This window comes from Oryctolagus cuniculus, chromosome 17, assembly GCF_964237555.1.
Source record: "Oryctolagus cuniculus chromosome 17, mOryCun1.1, whole genome shotgun sequence".
NCBI classification, from domain to species: Eukaryota; Metazoa; Chordata; class Mammalia; order Lagomorpha; family Leporidae; genus Oryctolagus; species Oryctolagus cuniculus.
This window is the reverse complement of record NC_091448.1, coordinates 46689606-46710336: the sequence shown is the minus strand read 5'-3', so window position 1 is coordinate 46710336 and position 20731 is coordinate 46689606. Positions and strand designations below refer to the sequence as shown.

At 57.1% G+C, this 20731-nt stretch overlaps 1 protein-coding gene across 3 annotated transcripts in view; it reads right to left on the bottom strand.

Moving 5' to 3' along the window:
- The window catches only part of RPH3AL (rabphilin 3A like (without C2 domains)), a 129296-nt gene extending 113724 nt beyond the window's left edge, over positions 1 to 15572 (bottom strand). For all 3 annotated transcript variants that reach the window (XM_002719053.5, XM_070061175.1, XM_070061180.1), the window contains exon 1: positions 15503 to 15572. The gene's annotated coding sequence lies outside the window, so the exon portion shown is untranslated. The remainder of the gene's footprint in view (positions 1 to 15502) is intronic.
- Between the last annotated feature and the right edge of the window lie 5159 nt (positions 15573 to 20731).

Sequence of the window (20731 nt, the reverse complement as noted above, 5' to 3'; positions counted from 1 at the left end):
TCCCACGGGAGCCCAGCTGGGTCCCTGCAGAGTGAGTGGTGACACACAGGGCAAGAGGACCAGTGTCTCTGGCTTCCTGTTTTTTTTTTTTTTTTTTCAAAATTTATTTATTTTTATTTGAGAGGCAGAGTTATAGAGAGGAAAGAGAGAGAGAGGAGAGAGAGAGAGAGGAGAGAGAGAGAGATCTTCCATCGGCTGGGTCACTCCTTGGATGGCTGCAACGGGGGCGGTACTGTGGCGCAGCAGGTTAGAACCCTGGCCTGCAGCACTGGATCGGCGAAGCTCCAGCTGTTGCATCCATCTGGGCAATGAACCAGTGGATGGAAGACCTCTCTATCTCTCCCTCTCTGTTTGTATCTCTTTCAAATAAATAAGATAAATCTTAAAAAAAAAAAAAAAAAAAAAAGGAGGGGGGGGCACAATGACCATAGCTGAGCCAATTCAAAGCCAGGAGCCAGGAGCATCTTCCAGGTCTCCCACCTGCTTTCCCAGGTGCATTAGCAGGGAGCTGGATCAGACAGTGGAGCAGCCAGGACTTGAACTGGCGCCCATATGGGATGCTGGCATTGCTGGCGGCGGCTTTACTTGCTACGCCATGGTGCCGGCCTCTGGCTTCCTGTCTTGCACACCCTCCTGTCCCTGTGATGCTGCCCACCATGAGGGCCTGACCTGAGGCTGAACAGATGGCGCCATCTGAGGCTGAGACGTTGAGCTTCTCTTCTTCATTAAGTCCTCAGCCCTGGGGATTTTGTTAGAGCAACAGGAATCGGTCTAGTGCAGAATCCTGCCATGCAAACAGGGGTGGGGAAAACCCAGGGGCGGGTGCCAGGCAGCCTGCACCCCGAGTGTCAGCAGCACGAGCAGGCCCCCTGACAGTTTGGCCTCCAGCGGTTGCCTGGGGACAAAACGTCGTCCATCAGGGCTCGTTGGTTGTAAGCAGCAGCAACCAAGTCTGGGTGACTTAGGAAGAAGGGGACAAAATGGGAGACCTCCTTGCTGCCGGAATCCACGGGAAGCCTGCAGACTCCAACGGGGAGGAACCGGAACCCACCAGCTGCTGCCAGGGAACGAGCGGCTCCACGTCCCACCCTCCCGTTAGCTCTCAGAATGGACCGCGAGCCCAGCGAAACAGCCCTGCGCGGGTTGTGATGCTGGTCTTGGTGTGATGGTGGCCGCGGGCGTGGTCCACCTTGAAGATGGGCGTCTGGGTGGCTGCTGCGCTTCACCCCTGGACAAGCACCCAGCAGTCCTACAACCACGAGAAGTGAACCCGAGACGCAGAACGCCTGAGAGGAATGAGAGCAGGTCAGCCAGAAGCTGACGGCCACTTGCTCGGATACGGCCCGACACAAGACGCACACGTTCACGCAGAGGCCCAGTGCTATCCAAACACGGAAGCGCTCACCCGGACACCCACGGGGCCACTCCCCACGCAGCATACAACCAGGGGGAACACGAGCCTCGGCCACGAGCACACGCCACAAACTTGGTGCTCCAGGCCAGGCAAAGCCAATCCACAGTGCAAACAGGATGGCGGCTGACACCAGCGGAGTGGGACCGGGACCCCCTGGGGGGAGGTCCGAGGACATTTCTGGGCCCTGACAGGGGTCTGGGAGGCACAGGTCCATGCATCTGTCTGAGCGCTGAATGGAGCCCCTAAGACTTGTTCCTTTCTTTCTCTGCACAATTTTACCGCCAATAAAGAAACATAAACAAATATTGAACTTGAGTTAACGGTAGGCCGGCTGGAGTCTCCACTGTTTTGTTCAACGAAAGAAGCTATTAAGGCAGTGAAAAGGTACACGCAGAGAAGTTATTTACAACACATAATAGGCACTGGGCTAGCACCAGATCCTGGATGTACGAAGATTGCCTATGAATCAGAAATAATCTAATATGGAAAAAACAGATAAAGAAAGGAAGAGATGTGTGAATGGGGGAACAGCTCAGCTTCCACAATCATCAGCAAAACGCCAAGGTAAACCACAGCGAGGCACGGGCGGCAGGTGCACACTGGCCAGGCTGGTGAAACCTAAACATACGGGGCAGTGCGCAGCACAGCCCCCTGCCTCACAAATCCACTCCTACACACACCACCTGAAAACACACAGAGCCCGCCAGCACATGCGATAAACCGGGCAGTAAAAGGCTAGAACCACAGCAACAGGCACCTACAGGGCCCGCCTCAAGGACCCACGTGCACAGGTCCGCTGCTAGAGACAGGCAAACAGGTGAGTCCACCTGTGAAAGCTCCAGAGTGGGGCCGGTGCTGTGGCACAGCCGGTGGAGCTGCCACCCGTGACGCCCGCAGCCCCGTGTCACAGCGCAGGTTTGAGCCCCGGCTGCTCTGCTTCCAATTCAGCTCCCTGCTAAGGCACCTGGGAGGAAACAGGTGATGGTTCAAGGGCTTCAACCCCTGTGGAAGACCAGATGGACTTCTGGGTTCCTGGCTTTGGCCTGGCCCAGGCCCTGGCCTTTGCGGCCATTGGGGGACTGAACCAGCGGATAGAAGGTCTCCCCCACCCCTCAAATCTTATAAAACAAAAAGTCCAAAAGTTTACAAGGTCTTACGACACATTGTTCAAGGATGTGAACCTGTGTGGCAAAGCTATAAAGAACAGAACGCTCATGACTGCAACAAACTTCAGTCCCCACTTCCCCTGGAAGGGGTGGGGAGGGAGGAGAAGGGGGGAGGAGGGGAGAGGGAGGGAGAGAGGGAGGAGAGAGGGAGGAGACAGGGAGGGGAGAGGGAGGGGAGAGGGAGGGGAGAGGGAGGGGAGAGGGAGAGAGAGAAGGGGAAAGGAAAGGGGAGGGGGAGGAGAAAAGGGAGGGGGAAGGGGAGGAGGAAGGGAGAGGGAAGGGGGGAGGGGGGAAGAGGGGAAGGGGGCGGGCCATTTCTAAAGTGCTGCTCAGACTCCAATGCTTACAGTAGCTGCACACGTCTGCTTTATCGCTCTTCTTTAAACTGCACACACGTTTTCTATACTCTTTTGCAATAGGAGCACCGTGCACCATTTTTTCACAACTCACTAACTCGGGAGCAGGTGCTTGGCCTATGGGTTAGGACACGCAGTCCCGGGACAGGCACTGTAGCACACACAGCAGGTTTAGCTGCTGCTTGTAATGCCAGCATCCCACAACACAGTGCTGGTTCCAGTCCTGGCTGCTCTGCTTCTGACCCAGCTTCCTGCTAGTGCATCTGGGAAGGCAGTGTTTGACAGCCCAAGTGCTTGGCACCAGCCTCCCACATGGGAGACCTCGATGGAGCTCCTGGCTTTGACCTACCCCAGACCATGGCTATCTGGGGAGTGAACCAGCAGATAGAAGTCTGTGTTCATACTTGCTCACTCTCTCATCCTCTGCTTTTCAAATAAATCTTAAAAAAAAAAAAAAAAAAGGTGGGGGTGGGGGAGAATTTCACATCAGAGCACCAGAGTTCAGTTTCTGGCTCCCCTTCCTAACTCCAGCTTCCCCTAATGTGCACCCTGGGAGGCGCAGTGACAGCTAAAGTAATTGGGCTCCTGCCACCCTTGTGGGAGACCCGGACTGAGTTCCTGGCTCCTAGCTTTGGCCCTGGCCAGCTCCAAATGTTGAGGGCATTTGGTAAGTGAACCATTGCATGGGAGCTCTTTCGAATAAATGAGTTTAAAATGTTTAAATCAGGGGGCTGATGCTGTGGCATAGCAGGTAAAGCCACCGCCTGAAGTGCTGGCATCCCACACAGGCACCAGCTCGAGTCCCAGCTGCTCCACTTCTGATCCAGCTCTCTGCTATGGCCTGGGAAAGCAGCAGAAGATGGCCCAAGTCCTCGGGCCCCTGTACCCATGTGGGAGACCTGGATAAAGCTGCTGGTTCCTGGCTTCAATCTGGCCTAGCCCTGGTCATTGTGGCCATCTGGGAAGTAAACGGCGATGGAAGATCTCTCTCTCTCTACCTGTCCTTCTCTCTCTCGGTAACTCTTTCAAATAAAAAAAATGAGTATTTTAAAAAATACATTGTTATAATTAAAAATGTGCCAGTAGGTAGGAGGAGAGGGGGAGGAAGTTGAGCCAGGACTTACTGCGTATCCCAGATCCCGAGTGCCTGGGTTCAATAACCTCCTCTGGCTCCTGACTCCAGCTTCCTGCTAATGCACACCCTGGGAGGCAGCAGGTGGCTGCTCCAGGAGTTGGGTTTCTGCCACCCATGTGGGAGACCTGGATTGAGTTCTGGTTCCTGGCTGTGTGGGTGTTTGGAGAATGAACCAGGAGACGGAAGATCTCTATCTATCTTTCCCTATCTCTGTCTCTCAAATGTTTAAAGAATGTGCCAATGGAGAAAGAAGAGACAGATTAAGGAAAAAACAGGAAGCCCAGAAACTAACCAGTCTGTAAACTAAAATAAGGCTAACAATGCAAGTCAGAGAAAAGGGTAAGGACACCCCCAGAACCTGGGACCCTGGTGAGTGTCCTGGGAGGCTGAGGCACGAGGAAGGGAGGCCCTCTCACTGTTTACTTTTTGTGCTTTTCAACGTTGGAGCAACACAGCCACACAGGCTGAACGTTTCTAACTGCAAAATCCAAAACCTGAAGTGCTCCAAACTCCAACAGTGAGCACCCACAGGACACACACGCGGAAAACTCCTCATCAGGAGTATTAACAGGGATGTATAAAATTGCCTTCAGCCCACGTGTTTGAGGTGTGCACGCAACACAAATGAACTTCCTGTTTAGCCTTGGGTCTCATTCCCAAGGTATTTCATGATGTATACACAAATATTCCAAAATAAAAAAAAAACCTAAATCTGAAATACTTCTGGCACCAAGCATTTCGGATAAAGGATATGCAAACTCTAATGTATACTCCAAAAATAAATTTACATTTAAAATACAGTTGGTGGGGTAAGACAATGGGAAGAACTCGCCGGGCAGCCAGCGTTGTGGTGCAGCACATCAAAAGCCACTGCCTGGCCGGCGCCGCGGCTCACTAGGCTAATCCTCCGCCTAGCAGCACCTGCACACCGGGTTCTAGTCCCGGTCGGGGCGCCGGATTCTGTCCCGGTTGTCCCTCTTCCAGGCCAGCTCTCTGCTGTGGCCCGAGAGTGCAGTGGAGGATGGCCCAAGTGCTTGGGCCCTGCACCCCATGGGAGACCAGGAGAAGTACCTGGCTCCTGGCTTTGGATCAGCGCAGTGCGCCGGCCATGGCGGCCATTGGAGGGTGAACCAACGGCAAAGGAAGACCTTTCTCTCTGTCTCTCTCTCTCACTGTCCACTCTGCCTGTCAAAAAAATAAAATAAAATAAAATAAAATAAAAATTAAAAAAAAAAGCCACTGCCTGTGATGCCGAGGTGTCCCACGTGGGCAGTGGCTTCCAGGCCTCACTGCTCCACTTCTAAATCGTCGTCCTGCTGACGCACCTGGGAAAGCAGCAGATGATGGCCCAAGGTCTTAGGCCCCTGTGAGAGACCCAGATGGAGTTCTAGGCGCCTGATTTTGATCTGGCCCAGGCACAGCCATTATGGCCATTTGCGGGGGGGTAGGAGGGATGCGCAGATGGAAGCTCTCTCTCTCTCTCCCTCTCTCTCCTTCTAACTCTGCCTTTCAAATAAATAGATCTATCTATCTATCTATCTATCTATATATATATAGATATATATATTTAAAGAACGAACTGGTAGATAATTTGAAAATAAGTAAAATCGGGGTCTTACCTTGTATGTCAAACCAAACTTAAGTTTTGATTGGATTTTAGTTGGATGTAAAGGGGAGAGCTGGACAGAAAGAACCAGAAGAGGGGCCGGCACCATGGTGCAGGTTAATCTTCTGCCTGCGGCGCCGGTTCTAGTCCTGGCTGCTCCTCTTCCAATCTAGCTCTCTGCTATGGCCTGGGACAGCAGTAGAGGATGGCCGCCCCTGCACCCACAAGGCAGACCCGGAAGAAGCTCCTGGCTCCTGGCTTTGGATCGGCACAGCTCTGGCCACTGTGGCCATCTGGGTAGTGAACCAGTATATGGACAACCTTTCTCTCTGTCTCTCCCTCTCACTGTCTCTAACTCTACCTCTCAAATAAATAAATAAATTCCAAAAAAAAAAAAAAAAAAAAAAAAAAAACAGAAGAAAACACAAGTGAATATTGATGTGATCTTGGGGTGGCAAAGACTTCTCAAACCTGAAAGCAGGGAGGGAGCCACAAACTGAGAGACCAAGGGACTTGATCACATCCGACAGCCCAGGCTGTCCTCACACGACACCAAGGACTGGTGGCCTTGGTGACATTGATTTCTCACAGTTCTCGAGGCAGGTCCAAGGTCAGGAGCGAGCTGACCTGGCGGCCAGCGGGGGCTCATCCCGGCTGTCCTCACACGGCCTCTGCTGGGGCTCGGGACAGCGAGGCAGCGAGCCCACTGGGGTCTCTTCCTGTGAGGTACCCCCCTGTCTGCAGGGCTCCATCCTACCCTAACCCTTCCTTACTCCAGAAACAGGCACTCAGCGGGGCAGGGAGGGGGCTTCCCCTGTGCGTTTTGGGGGGGCACACTCAGTTCGTAACACCGCATAAACACTGAAAACCTCTAGGTTTAGGAACATGAAAAAAAAAAAAAAACCACCAAGCTGAGGGAAAACTGTTCATTGCATGCATGTAAAACCTCATGGATGAGCAAGCATTTTAAATAAAGTGCAGGTTACAAAACCACTTAACACAGTACGACCTCTGTCCACAGTGACCAGGGATGACCATTCACTTTACGAATGCGACGTCGCAGTCAAGAGCCTCTCGGGCAGGTGCCCACTCTGCAGGCTGCAGGAGGCTGGCGGGGAGCCAGGCAGAGCACATGGCCCCAGGCACACCACAGCCTCTACAGGGCCTAAAACACACCCAGAGACGGAAGGCTGATGGGATAATTTTTAAAATTATTATTTAGTTAAGAGGCAGAATGACAGAGAGGGACATTCACTGGTTCACTCCCCAGATGGCCGCAACAGCCGGAGCTGCGCCGATCTGGAGCCAGGAGCAGCTTCCCTGTCTCCCACGTGGGTGCAGCCACCCCCCCGCCCCCCGCCACCTCTGCCTCTGTAACTCTGCCTTTCAAACAAATAAATAAATCTTAAAAAAAAAAAAAAAAAAAAAAAAAGAAGGAACAGGGGCCAGCATTCAGCAAAGGTTAAGACACCAGATGAGATGCCCACATCCCATATCCGAGTGCCAGCGTTCAACTTCCAGCTCTGCCTCTGTTTCTACTTCTTGCCAATGTACCCTGGGAGGCAGAAGATGGCCCAAGTACTTGGGTTTCTGCCACACATGTGGGAGACCCACATGGGGTTCCTGGCTCCTGGCTTCAGCCTGGCCCAGAACTAGCTGCTGGCAAGCATCTGGGGAGTGCACCAGCAGGTAGAAAATCTGTCTGTCCGTCTCGTTGCTGTCTCTCTTTCAAATACAATGAAAACTTCTTTAATTTGAAGAGGAAAGAATTTCTACTCTGAGCTGCTCCTAAAGGCAAAACACGATACAGGGGCCTTTTAGTCCCAGTCCACCCGAGGCAGGGACAGAGTGGGGAAGGACGCTCGGGTCAGGAAGAGGTGTACACTGGATGTAAATTTCTAAGCACATAAGTACTTTTCCTTTCCTTTCCTTAAGATTTATTCATTTATTTGAAAGTCAGAGTTCCAGAGAGGAAGCGACAGAGAGTGGGATCGATCCGCCATCTGCTGGTTCACTCCCCAAATGGCCACAACGGTCAGGGCTGAGCAAGGCTGAAGCCAGGAGCCAGGAGCTTCTTCCAGGTCTCCCATGTGGGGGGCAGGGCCCAAGCACTTGGCCATCTTCCACTGCCTTCCCAGGCACATTAGCAGGCAGCTGGGTCAGAAGTGGAGCAGCCAGGACTGGAACTGGTGCCCGTATGGGATCCTGGCACTGCTGCAGGCGGTGGCTTTATCTGCTGTGCCACACGCTGGTCCAGTACTTTTCCTTTTAATAATTTAAAATCGGCCGGCGCCGCGGCTCACTAGGCTAATCCTCCGCCTAGCGGCGCCGGCACACTGGGTTCTAGTCCCGGTCGGGGCGCTGGATTCTGTCCCGGTTGCCCCTCTTCCAGGCCAGCCCTCTGCTGTGGCCAGGGAGTGCAGTGGAGGATGGCCCAGGTGCTTGGGCCCTGCACCCCATGGGAGACCAGGAAAAGCACCTGGCTCCTGGCTCCTGCCATCGGATCAGCGCGGTGTGCCGGCCGCAGCGCGCCAGCCGCGGCAGCCATTGGAGGGTGAACCAACGGCAAAAAGGAAGACCTTTCTCTCTGTCTCTCTCTCTCACTGTCCACTCTGCCTGTCAAAAAAAAAAATAATTTAAAATCAACTGTTACGGTTAAAATGAATGAATTTTATGACATATAAATTATATAACAAATTACTTTGAAAATTTAAAATATCACAGACATCTCTCTAATCAATTTCTTTGCCTACCCCCAGCCCACCCCCATCCCTTTATCCCTTCTCCGAGGAAAGTAGTTATTAAAAGTTTCAAATACATTTTTGTGGACCATTTTTTATTTTTTAAAGAATTGTTTTATTTATTTGAAAGGCAGAGTGACAGGGATAATGGGGGGAGGGGGAGGGAGGGAGAGGGAGGGAGAGAGAGAGAGAGATCTTTCACCCACTGGCTCACTCCCCAGATCGCCATGACTAAGCCAGGCTAGAAGCAGGCGCCAGGAACTCCATCTGTGTCTCCACCATCAGTGGCAGGCAGAGGCTTTCCCAGGTGCACCAGCAGGGAGCTGGAGTGGAAGCAAATCTGCAATGGCTATGGGATGCCGGCGGCTTTCCTAGACCCTGCAGGGCTGTGTCACATGCACCTGGATTCATGGAGGGCCGGGGTTGGGGGGGGACGCAGCTGGGGGGGGGTATCCCGCCGTGTTCTGCTCCCTGCAGTGCGCCTTCTCCACCTTATGATCTTAGCGCTCCATCCACACTGTCACATAAACACAGAGTTCCTTTCCAAAGGGGCGCGGTATTCCGAGGTTTGAAACACTCATGCCACATATGGTTTTCCACCCCTGCAAACAGCCACAAAGGCTGTGCCAGATCTCGCCATATGTGCCGTTCTCATTCAGGTGGAGCCTGAGAAACGGAATCAGCGTAGCTGTCACCATGCCTGTGGCCGCGCATCCACCGTGCCACTCCTTCGCCGGCCTCAGGTCCCACAGATGCACAGAACAGATTCCCGTGAAATGTCTCCATGTCAGTTTCAGCCGGGCACTCCGGCCTACCCGAGGGTCATTCTGGGCCTCGGCTTTGTCCCCTTACACTTCCTCACTGATCAGTTCATCGCCCCACGGTGAGATGGGCCGTCCCAGCACTGGCAGCATGCAAGGCTGAGCCGACGATCACCTGGGACCCCTGACCAGGGAAGGAGGTCCTTCCGACCGGTGCCCAGTGAGTCGGGGCACTTGTTGCCAGTGGATGGGGGGAGGGGGATGAGCAAGAGGACACTTCACAAACCCTGGCTTCGACGCAGCTGCTGGGAGTGGCCAGACCCAAAGACAAAAATGCATTAACCCGTAAGTCAGGCAGGGGCACGGCGGTGGTGGCGGCATGAGTCAGGCAGGGCTGGAAATGGACACTGGCTCACGCTCCCTGCCCGGCAAAGCTGCCACCAACTTCGCAAGGATGCTCCCCACGGTCACAGCAATGTGCAGCTGATTAAGCGTCCGCGGCGTGCTAAGTGCTTTTACGTAAGGTTCTGACTGCGCACCGCGGCCTTACATAAGGTGCTGGGGTATTTTTAGCAGCATGTAACTGCCATGTGAGTGGGGGAGCCGCTCTCCCAAAGAACGATGCTTCCTTTGCAGGCTGCGCGGGCAGCTCACTGCTGTTTGGGAAGCGGCCTACGTCTGTGCTGCGGGCGGGGCGGGGCGGGGGGGGGGGGCACCACTGGTAACCTGTGGCTTCTTCAGGCTGATCCGGCTCCTCATAGCCAGCAGGAGGCAGTACAATCACTGTGCTTATCCCAGAGCATCCTGGCAGTGAGGAAAGGGGCACTTCAGGGACTGCCCCTCCCCCACCAACCCAAGCACCCACCCTGCAGCTCAGCAAGCCCTCCCCAAGCCCAAGGGATGGGAAAGACAGGGAGAACACAGCGTAGACCCTGGCTCTGCTCCCACAGCCTCCAGCTGGCCCTCTCCCCCAGAACCTGGGCGCCTGCCTACCCTCCCGTCACCTCCCACCTGTCACAAGACACCCAAAGTCCCAGAAAGGGGAAGCCCACGTGGGGCCGCTTGCAAGGGAATGGCAGGTGCACACCCGTGCCCTGAGCGCAGGGTCCTGGCTGCCGCTTCTCCTGCGTGGCCAGGTTTTACTGCAGTGTGACGGACACAGAGAGAAGGCCATCCACCAGAACTGATGCATTCCGACAGCAAGAACACACCTGTGGGGGCAGTGCCCAGGCCTCCGGCCACCGTCGTGCCTCTGGAAATCACCCTGGCTCGCGGCACTCCACGTGGACAGAACCACACGCATGTGCGAGATTCACCCACAGGTCGCCGTGTGGCTGCGGGCTGCTCATTCACACGGGGTGCCCTCTGCACTCACCCCAGTTTGTGTGTCCACTCTATGACCGACAGATGCTGGGTGAGCTCCTGGTTTTCTGGCTTCTACGTGCAGTGCTGCCATCAAAACTGGAGGGCGTACCTTCATTTCGCCCACCGCAAGACGCTTAAAACTGTGCAAACTACTTCTATAAGCCTCAGATTCTGGGGGAGTCAGTCTCCAATTCACCCTCTCGCCAAGCAAACATGCTCCTGCCGTCACCTTCATAGCACCCAGCACACTGGCCACAGGAGTCAGGTTTCCTGCAACTAAGCCCAGGTCTACCACCTGCTTGCTGTACGTCTCTGGACAAATACCTGACCTTTCTGTGCATCGTCTTCCCTGCCTGGAAAATGTGATACAAATAGTACCTTTTCATTTTACCGACGATTAAATAAGGGCGCCGTGTTTGCACACGCTGAGCACTCTACCAGAGTGAGTGGCTACAATTCCTGCCAAAGGCATCCTCTCTTTCTTTTAAGATTTTATTTATTTATTTAGAGGTAGAGTCACAGACAGAGAGAGGGAGAGACAGAGAGACCTTCCATCTGCTTGTCACTCCCCAAGTGGTCTCCATGGCCAGAGCTGTGCTGATCTGAAGTCAGGAGCCAGGAGCTTCTTCCAGGTCTCCCACATGAGTGCAGGGGCCCAAGCACCTGGGCCACCTTCCACTGCCTTCCCAGGCCATAGCAGAGAGCTGGATTGGAAGTGCAGCAGCCAGGACATGAACCAGCACCCACATGGGATGCCAGCGCTGCAGGCAGAGGCTTAGCCTACAATGCCACAGTGCCATCCCCCTCTTTCCTTTTTAAAGACTAACTGGGGTCAGCGTTGTGGCAGTTAAGCCCCTGCCTGTGATGCCTGCATCCCATATGAGCATCGACTGGAGTCCTGGATGCTCAGCTTCTGATCCAGCTCCCGGCTACTGGCCTGGGAAAGCAGTGGGAGATGGCCCAAGTGCTTGGGCCCCTGAATCCTCATGGGAGACCTGCATGAAACTCTCACATCCTGGCCCCAGCCTGGCCCAGCCCCAGTTGTTGTGGACATTTTGGGGGAGTGAACCAGCAGATGGGAGACTCGTGTCTCACTCTGTCATTTTGCCTTTCAAATAAATTAAAAAAATTATTTATTTATTTTAAAGGTGGAGTTACATGGCTGGCGCTGCGGCTCACTAGGCTAGTCCTCCGCCTGCGGTGCTGGCACCCTGGGTTCTAGTCCCGGTTGGGGTGCCAGATTCTGTCCCGGTTGCTCCTCTTCCAGGCCAGCTCTCTGCTGTGGCCCGGGAGTGCAGTGGAGGATGGCCCAAGTGCTTGGGCCCTGCACCCCATGGGAGACCAGGAGGAAGCACCTGGCTCCTGGCTTCAGATCGGCACAGCGTGCCAGCAGTAGCAGCCACTTGAGGGGTGAACCAACAGAAAAAGGAAGACCTTTCTGTCTCTCTCTCTCTCACTGTCTAACTCTGCCTGTCGGAAAAAAAAAAAAATTAAAGGTGGAGTTAGAGAGAGTTGGCAGGGAGGAAAGGGCAGGAGATCTGTCCACTGGTTCACTCCCCCAATGGCTGCAATGGCTGGGGCTGGGCCAGGTTGAAGCCAGGAGCCAGGAACTCCATCCCAGTCTCCCACATGGGTGGCAGGGGCCCAAATACTTGGGCCATCTACCCCTGCTCTCCCAGGCACCTTAGCAAGGAGCTGGATCAAAACAGAGTGGCCGAGACTTGAACTGATGTTCCCAGGCAGTGTCACAAGTGGCCGTTTAACCCACTGCACCGCATCAGCCCCAAGCACCCTGTCTTTCTTAGCAGCCCCGAGGCAGCCCGCTCTGGGTGGTCCCCGCCAGGAGACGCGTGAGCAGGACCCACGCAGAGGACACAGCAACCGGAGACAAACAGCATCGCCCCTTCACACTGAGGAAGCTGCGCCCGGGGGGCCGGCACACCACTGCCTGCTTCTCGGCTTTTTCAGCGATCACAAGGCACAGCAACCGCCATTAACGTCCTTTTACCCGTGGGGCACTGAGCGTCACTCAGAATGTGACCTAACCCAGGGTCACTATTAATGGGGTGCCAGCAGCCTGGCGACAGCCTGCTGGGGCACCAACAGTGCCCAGAAATCACCATCTGGAAAAAAAAATTACCCTAATGTCTAATGGAAAAGGAGAGCAGGGAGGAGTACTGCTTTCTTTCTTTCTTTTTTTTTTTTTTTAGGCGACAGAGATGGAAAAAAGCCCCTGGAAGCACACAGTGCAGAGACCCAGGAGCAAGAGGCTGGGGCCTCCATGCCGGTTGCCATGGTAACGGGATTTCACAGCAGGCACTCATTTCCCCATGACAGTGACCTGCAGAGAACAGGGAAGGACGTCTCCTAAGCAAACTTAGTTGAAAGCCTTTACCACCACCAGGGGCTGGGTGGGGTCTCGTTGACCAGGAAAGGGGAGCCTTGCAAGGTGTGCTCCACCCCGCAACTCTGCAAGAACAGCCCGGAAAACTGCCTGTGCTCAAGGCCTCCCGGGGCAGGTGTCACAGCTTCTCTGAGTCACCAGTCCCACCGTTAGCCATCTGTCTGTTACAAAGTGCTTTCCTGGAGACGGGCGGAGTCCCAAGTCACCAACCGACCCATTAGTGTTCTGCACACCTGTGCCAGGTGCGCAGGGCACACAGGCTCTACCCACCGAGGCACGCCCCTTCTTGGACAGGCAGCAAACCCGAGGCCGTAGCAACAGCCTTGCAAGTCAGGCAGGTTGCAGCAGTTTTAGCCTCCACTCTGCTCCCCAACGAGCTGTGTGCTTAGAGAGGGGGCTGCCCTCTGCCTGAGGACCCGAACCCTAAACCAGCCAATCTGGAAGTCACGAGGAGCCGACAAAAGCAAGGAATGCTGGGGATGATGCCCGGGGCACACCAGCCCAGGAAATCCACAGCGGCTCTGATTAACAGTCTGAACGATGCACAGCAGGCTAACAGCACACAACAAAGTATTAAACTGCACCCCCAACCTGTAGCCAATCCATGCACAAGCCTGCAGGCACACAGATGAATGTGGGAATAGCGCAGGAGGTGCTACAGGAGCCATGCTGGTGGTGGTGGGGTAATGACGAGGTGGTCTGGGAGGTCTGGGGTGGGGATCCCTGCACTGAGCACTTACACAGGGCCCCGTCCTGGGGACCGGTGGGGGGGCAGGAGGGCAATGAGACCCGCGGGCCGTGGTGGCTGGAGGGTGCAGGGCCAGCAAAGGGCCCCAGGCAGCCAGGGAGGGGAGCAAAGCCTCCCCAGGGAAAGCACATAGGGCAGGGGCAAGGGGGCCAACTATGGTGCACAAGGTGAGAGAAGCCGCAGGTCTGGAAACTGGTTTGAGGGAAGGAGACCAGGCACTGACAGCCTTGAAATCTGGGCAGGAAAGTCAGAGCCTCTGCAGGCTTCTCAGGGGGATGGGTCGGTGACATGGGAAAAGGGACCACGAGTGCAGGGGCGACACCGTGGAGGGGTTGCTGTGCGGGGCTGGCGGGGAGCATGGCAGCAGAGAAGGCAAGCGAGAGGCTGCAGGACTCTGGCCCAACACAGCCGAGCTTCTCCAAGGAGACTCCTGGTCAGCTCCCCCTCTGGATGAAGGGAGGGGGGCGGCAAAGAGGAAGTGGAACTATCTAGAACCAGCAAAGCCAGGCGTCTGCTTCCCAGGCAGAGCCACAGAGGGCCCGCAAAAGAGAGCAAAGGACCTTCGGGAAAGCGGTTCAGGGGTTTCAACAACCTGCCGGGGCCAACAGCCAGGCTGCAGCGAGGGCGAGGCGGGGCACAGCGCGGAGGCAGCCGCAGGTGCAGGGCACGGTGGGGGAAACGTGGCTCTGATGTGCGGCTCTGCGAGCTTGTTCAGGAGACAGAGGCCGAGTGGATGCGAGAGGCAGGGGTGGGAGGAGGAGGGCCCGGAGACACAGCGGGCTGCGGTCCCGGCTCCTGAACCAGGTCCTCAGACTGCCGCTCCGGAGGAGGAGCGCTCACCTGAGTCCCCTAGCTCTGATCTCACAGACAGCGGGCTTCCACCTTGCCCGGCACACCTGCCCCACGCACGCACGCAATCTCCAGGTGGGACAATCACCCACCCAGGCGAGTGATCAGGTGTTCAGGAAGGAGCCCCGAAAGGAGGCTCCCGCACCGCAGGTGGCCCGCACACCCTCGCGAGCCAGGGCCACCACCCCTGCACCGGGAGCTGCATTTCCTCAAAGCCTGCCTGGCCGCTGGGGCCGGGCTGCCAGGCTCCTGGAAAGATACCAGGCGAAGCCGGGGACTCCGGCCCCCGCCAGCGACAAACACCCCCATTCGGCACCCACACACGCCGCGGTGCCCACGGAATCCCACTGCTGACCCCTAACGAGGGGCGAACGCCCAATGTCACGGCACAGGACCCTAAATAGGCCAAGAGCAGAGGGGCGGGGACCCGCGACGAGCCCCAGCCCCCTCCCGCCGCCGCACGTGCGCGCCGGGACAGGCGCTCGGTAAACACCGCACTTGTTGACTGGCGCGCTCGGACGCTCAGCCCAGCGCCGCCGGCCGTCAGCAGCCGCCCTCGCCCGCCCCTCCTCCACCCGCCGCCCCCGCCTCGCCTCGCCCCGCCACCCCCGCGCTGGGGGCTCGCGACGGGCTCCGTGGAGGGCCCCGGGACAGGAGCCGGGAGCAAAGCCTCCTGGGGGGGCCAGGCCCAGGCCTGCCCGGGGTATCCCCAGGCTCCGGGCGAGGCCACCGGCGGGCGCGGTCGGCGAGGGCAGCTCGGCGCCAGGCCCTGCCCGCGCCCCGCCGGCCCCCGGGCCTCGCCCCTCCCCCGGGCGCCAAGAGCTCCCAGGACTCGGCCGCCGCTCTAGAGCCGCCCTGCACGTGTCCCCCGGTCCCCTGCGCGGAGCCGAAGGCAATCTCCGACTTCAGAGCCCGGGCCCCTGGGCGGGGGCGACCCCACTTTTCAGCCAGACGTACCTGGGGGTCCAGCTCGGCTGGCCGCGCGCGCGCCCTGGCTGCCCTCTGGCGGCGGCGGCGGGAACCCCGCCCCACCCCGTCCTGCCCCGCCCCGCTCAGAACCGGCACCTGTTGCTTTGGCCTGGGAAAAGCCCTGGGCCTGCGGTCACCTCTGGACGGCTGTGCGCGCCACCGAGCGAGCCTCCAGCGCACCTCTTAGACCCCGCGTGACGAACTGCGGGGTCCTTTCTGAGCAGCGCCAAGCCCAAGGCCAAGGCCTGTACTCCTGGTTCCAGCAACAACCCGCGCTACATAACGCCAGGTGGCAGAAGGGGGCAGATGCGGGTTCCCGAGCCTGGAACCGGGGGTGGCAGGAGCTCAACAGGTGTTTGTTGAATGAACAGGGGCCCCACTGATGGAGGCACACGTTAAGGCAACCTGCTGCAGCCCCTAACAGCTGTGAGAGGCCATGCACAGCGTTCACCAGGCTGCTGTCTTGGTGCCATCATTTAAACAATAATCTGCTGTGTCCATTTCGCCCGGCTCTGGGCCTCGGTGATGGGACATTTGAAACTGTCCTCTGATGGCCCTGGAAATCAGTGGCTGAGTGACAGCCAAATCTGGGGGTCCTGGTTTCCAGGGAATACCTTCCTACAGGACTAGATCTTCCTGGGGAGGTGTGGGCCAGGGTGAGTGGACAGCCCCCATAAGCTGGCACTGTGGTGTAGCCGGTGAAGCCACCACCCGGACACTGGTATCCCATATGGGCACCCGTTGATGTCCTGGCTGCTCCACTTCTGACCCAGCTCCCTGCTGTGGCCTGGGAAAGCAGCAGAAGGTGGCCCAAATGCTTGGGCCCCTGCACCTGCGTGGGAGATGCATAAGAAGCTCCTGGCTCCTGGATTCGAACCAGCCAAGCTGGCTATTTGGGGAGTGAACCAGTGGATGGAAGACCTCTCTCTCCCTCTAAGCCTCTCACTCTCCCTCTGTCTCTGCCTTTCAAATAAATAATTTTAATAAAAGAAGAAGCTGGCGCTGTGCACCTGTGCTGACCCTAGCCACACGGCACTCAGTTTTCTACTTGACTTCAGGTCCCAGTGTGGTTTGTGGCTATGTATTCATGTAGCCTAGGCTCGGGCTCTTTATGTGCAAAGTGGAGAAGGGCACAGTCCTGTGGTGAGGGCTGGGCGAGATCAGATAGGGGAAGCCCCTGGCCTGCTGTAATCTCCATCAGCAGGAGCTGCTGAGTGCAGCACCACGATTGTCACCTCCTCAGCCCAGAATCCCAAGGCTGCAGGGATCCACTTGGCCCACGCCCCAGTGGCCCTCCGGGAGTCCCTTACCTCGCCGCCTGCACAGCCCCAAGACAGCCCTCCCCACCTCTGCAGCCAGCTGAGAGCGATGAATATGCTCACCGGAAGCTGCCTCCACGAAGTACCTGCTCCTGGCTGCAGCCGCCTCCCTCTGGAGCCGGGCAAAGCCCATGCCTTCGAACCTTTTACTGCCACACCCACGTGGGCGCTGTGAGGGAGCCCTCGATGCACCTCCACTGGCTGCAGCCGGGCTTCACTGGGGCTTCCCGTGTGCTTCATTTACCCTTTGCTTTCCCACAGGGCCCCAGAGCAGTAACCAGAGAGCCCGCAGGGAAACACACGCAGCCCCCCAGCAGCCCCCCAGCCACCTCCTTCTCTCGGCCCACGGGGCAGCACCCTAGGGCCCGCACCACTCCTCCTCCAGTGTGAGATGGTCTGTCTCTCTGGGGAGCTCCTGCATGCTTCCTGCAGAGGGGCACACTCTTCCACACGTTTGTCGCCACAGGTGCACACACGGACACCACCCCAGAGCAGCTCATGAGCTGCACGGCTCCTGCCACCCAGGTCGTGGGGAGAGGCCCTTTTTATCCTTATTAACTCCTCTTCCCATAGCCTGGGAGAGCGCCCCCACCTGCTCAGCAGGGTGCACAGTGACCTCCGGAGGGCGGGTGGGGGGCAGTGTCTGGCACAGGAATGAAGAGGCTGCTTGGGACGGGATGTCTGCAGCCCATGTCGGAGTGCCTGGGTTTGTGCCTCTGCTCCTGACTCCGGTTTCCTGCCAGTGTAGACCCTGGGAGGTAGCAGGTGATGGTTCAAGTGCTTGGGTCCCTGCCACCCAAGTGGGAGACCTAGAGTGTGTTCCCAGCTCCCAACTGCCATATGGCCAAGTCCCAGGTGTGGCAGGCATTTGGAAAAGTGAACCAGGAGATCTGTCTCTCAGCTCCCGCTGCTGCCCTCCCTACCTTTGGGCCTTTTCAAATATGTTTTGTTTTGTTTTAAAGATTTATTTATTTGTTTTAAAGTCAGAGTTACACAGAGAGAGGAGAGGCAGAGAGAGAGAGAGAGTCTTCCATCCGATGGTTCACTCCCAATTGGCTGTAACGGCCGGAGTTGGGCCAATCTGAAGCCAGGAGCTTCTTCCAGGTCTCCCATGATAGGGCAGGGGCCCAAGCACTTGGGCCATCTTCTACTGCTTTCCCAGGCCACAGCCACAGCAGAAAGCTGGATTGAAAGTGGAGCAGCTGGTTCTCAAACCAGCGCCCATATGGGTGCCGGCACTTCAGACCAGGGTGTTAACCCACTGCGCCACAGTGCCGGCCCCATATGTTTTTTGTTGTTTGGTTTTTCTTTTGGACAGGCAGAGTGCACGGTGAGAGAGAGAGACAGAGAGAAAGGTCTTCCTTTGCCATTGGTTCACCCCCTAATGGCCGCTGTGGCCGGCGCACCGAGCTGATCCGAAGCCAGGAGCCAGGTGCTTCTCCTGGTCTCCCATGCGGGTGCAGGGCCCAAGCACTTGGGCCATCCTCCACTGCACTCCCGGGCCATAGCAGAGAGCTGGCCTGGAAGAGGGGCAACCAGGACAGAATCCGGCGCCCTGACGGGGACTAGAACCTGATGTGCCGGCGCTGCAAGGCGGAGGATTAGCCTAGTGAGCTGTGGCGCCAGCCTGTTTTTTTTTTTTTTTTTTTTTTTTTTTTTTTAATGCAGCCTCCTCACCTTTCTTTTGCTGCAAGATCCAAGCAAGCTCTTTCTTCTCTTTCTTCAAACGGATTACAGGGATTACGGATACTTAGGTAGAGATATAAGCTTCTGGCTGCAAACCCGGCTGTGCTGCAGGGAGGTGAAGCCTCCATTCACCGTCGGCAGACAGTTAGGCACTGCCGTGGGAGCTGGGGACTCACAGGGGGAGCCAGCTGGGGAAGCTGCAGCCTCCAAGGAGCTGACCCTCTAGAGAGGGGCTCACACACCTCAGAGAGTGCCAGTGGGGCCAGATGGGCACTCCCCGTCTCAGAGTGCCCACTGCAGTCCCCCCACAGAGGTGGACAGCTGGTGAGGACCCTCACCCTCTGCAGAGGAGCTGCCAGATACCCTTCCAGACCTCCCAAGAGGGGCCCAAGCTGGCCCTGCGACCCTCACCCTGACCTTGCTGAGAGCAGCAGACCGAGTGCCTGGAAAGACCCCCTCCAAGACACGAAGGATGCCCGTGAGCTGGGCATCTTCCCAGCATGGTGCTGGCCAGGCCGCCATGGCTCCACAGCCCCGGAGCAGAGCACGGCCAGGGACAATGTCGGGTGGGGGGAGAGGGTGTGACTGCCTGGGGACGGCCGTGAAGCGGCAGCCGATTTCTCAGCGAATGGACACTTTGAGCTGGGGGCTCCTGTGCTGTGGGCACCATGCTGAGCCCTGCAGTGTGCACAGTGGTGTCACTAGCCACCACTCACCTGCCCGTAGTAGCACAGCCCCCTCCAGCTGTGACCATGGCAAACGTCCCCTGGGGTCACCCCACTCCCTTCAGTGAGAACCATGCATCCGGGGCCCGATGCCCGTCTCTGGCCCAGAGAATTACAGAAGGATGGGTGGGGCACTGCTCAGCACTCGAAGGGGTGTGTGGGGCGAGCAGGGCTATGTGTCCACCATTGGACCACGGCACTTCCGCCAAAGGTGTCAGGGGAGACTGAGGAAGGAAGCCGAGCTCAAGCAGCCTTGAGAGAGCCCCCAGGCAGAGGAGGTGGCTCGGGGGAGCCCCAGCCACCAGCAAGTCAGGAACGTCCCTCTGGTGCAGGGAGGGAGGGAAATGAGCCCTCCTAGTCCACACCAGCACCTGCACTGCAGAGAGTGGGGCAGGGGAGTCAGACAGAGAAGGTGGCTCAAGTGGCAGCCTGAGGAAGGCCCAGCCAGCCCTGTAGGGGTCAGCTGTTCACGGCAGTGATGAAACACCCGAGGCCGGCTTGCTTTGTAGAGAGAAGAGGTGCATCTGGCCCACGGCTCTGGAGGCGCAGGTTCCCGACGGGTCTGTCTCATCTGGGAATGCTCCCCTGCTAGCAGGGGCCCGAGATGGCACAGAGCTTCCTATGGCAAGAGATGAGGGGCATACGGCCCAGCAGGGCGCCCCTCGAACGACCTGATCCAATTTAAGCACCCTCTCAAACCCCCCCCCCCCCATCACAGCCTGGCTGTCTCCACCCTCTTAACACCATTCACAGAAGACGTGGGGGCCTGCAGGGCCCGCATCCCTTATCAGCGTGCAGCGTGAGTCCCGGCTGCTCTGCCCCTGCACCCACTTGGGAGACCTAGATGGAGTTGCAGGCTCTCAGCTGCAGCCTGGCCCAGCCCTGGCTGTTGCTGCTATTCGGAGAGTAAACAACAGATAGAAGATCTCCATCTCTCTCTCTCTCTCTCTCTCTCTCTCCCTCTCCCTCTCCCTCTCCCTCTCCCTCTCCCTCTCCCTCTCCCTCTCTGTGTGTGTGTGTGTGTGTGTATAATTCTGCATTTCAATAAATCAGTACCGCTTTTTTTTTTTTTTTTTTTTGAAAAAGGAATAATCTCTGTACAGCAGCTTGTGCTCGGCCACTTGTGGCTTTTGTGTGTGTACACGGGGAGGTGCTGGGTGAGGAGGGACCTCGCTATCTGTGTCTCACTGCTGTGAAGCTGGGGCACAGCAGCCTCAAGCAAGCTGCCTCAGCACACAGCCGGATGGTGGCAGGCCCGGGAGTGAGGTCTGACCCCAGAGCCCGCTACGCCATCGCACTCCATCCTGGGCCATGCAAAGGAAACCGCAGGCGTGAACCGCAGGGGGGCAGGAGTCGGGAGGCTGTCGGAGACTTGGAGGATGAGTGGAAGTGTGCTAGGTGGGTCGGACGGGGAAGGCCACTAGGGTAGAAGGAGCAGCAGGAACACAGGCACAGAGAAGGCAAGCAAGAGACGGCAGAAATGCTGA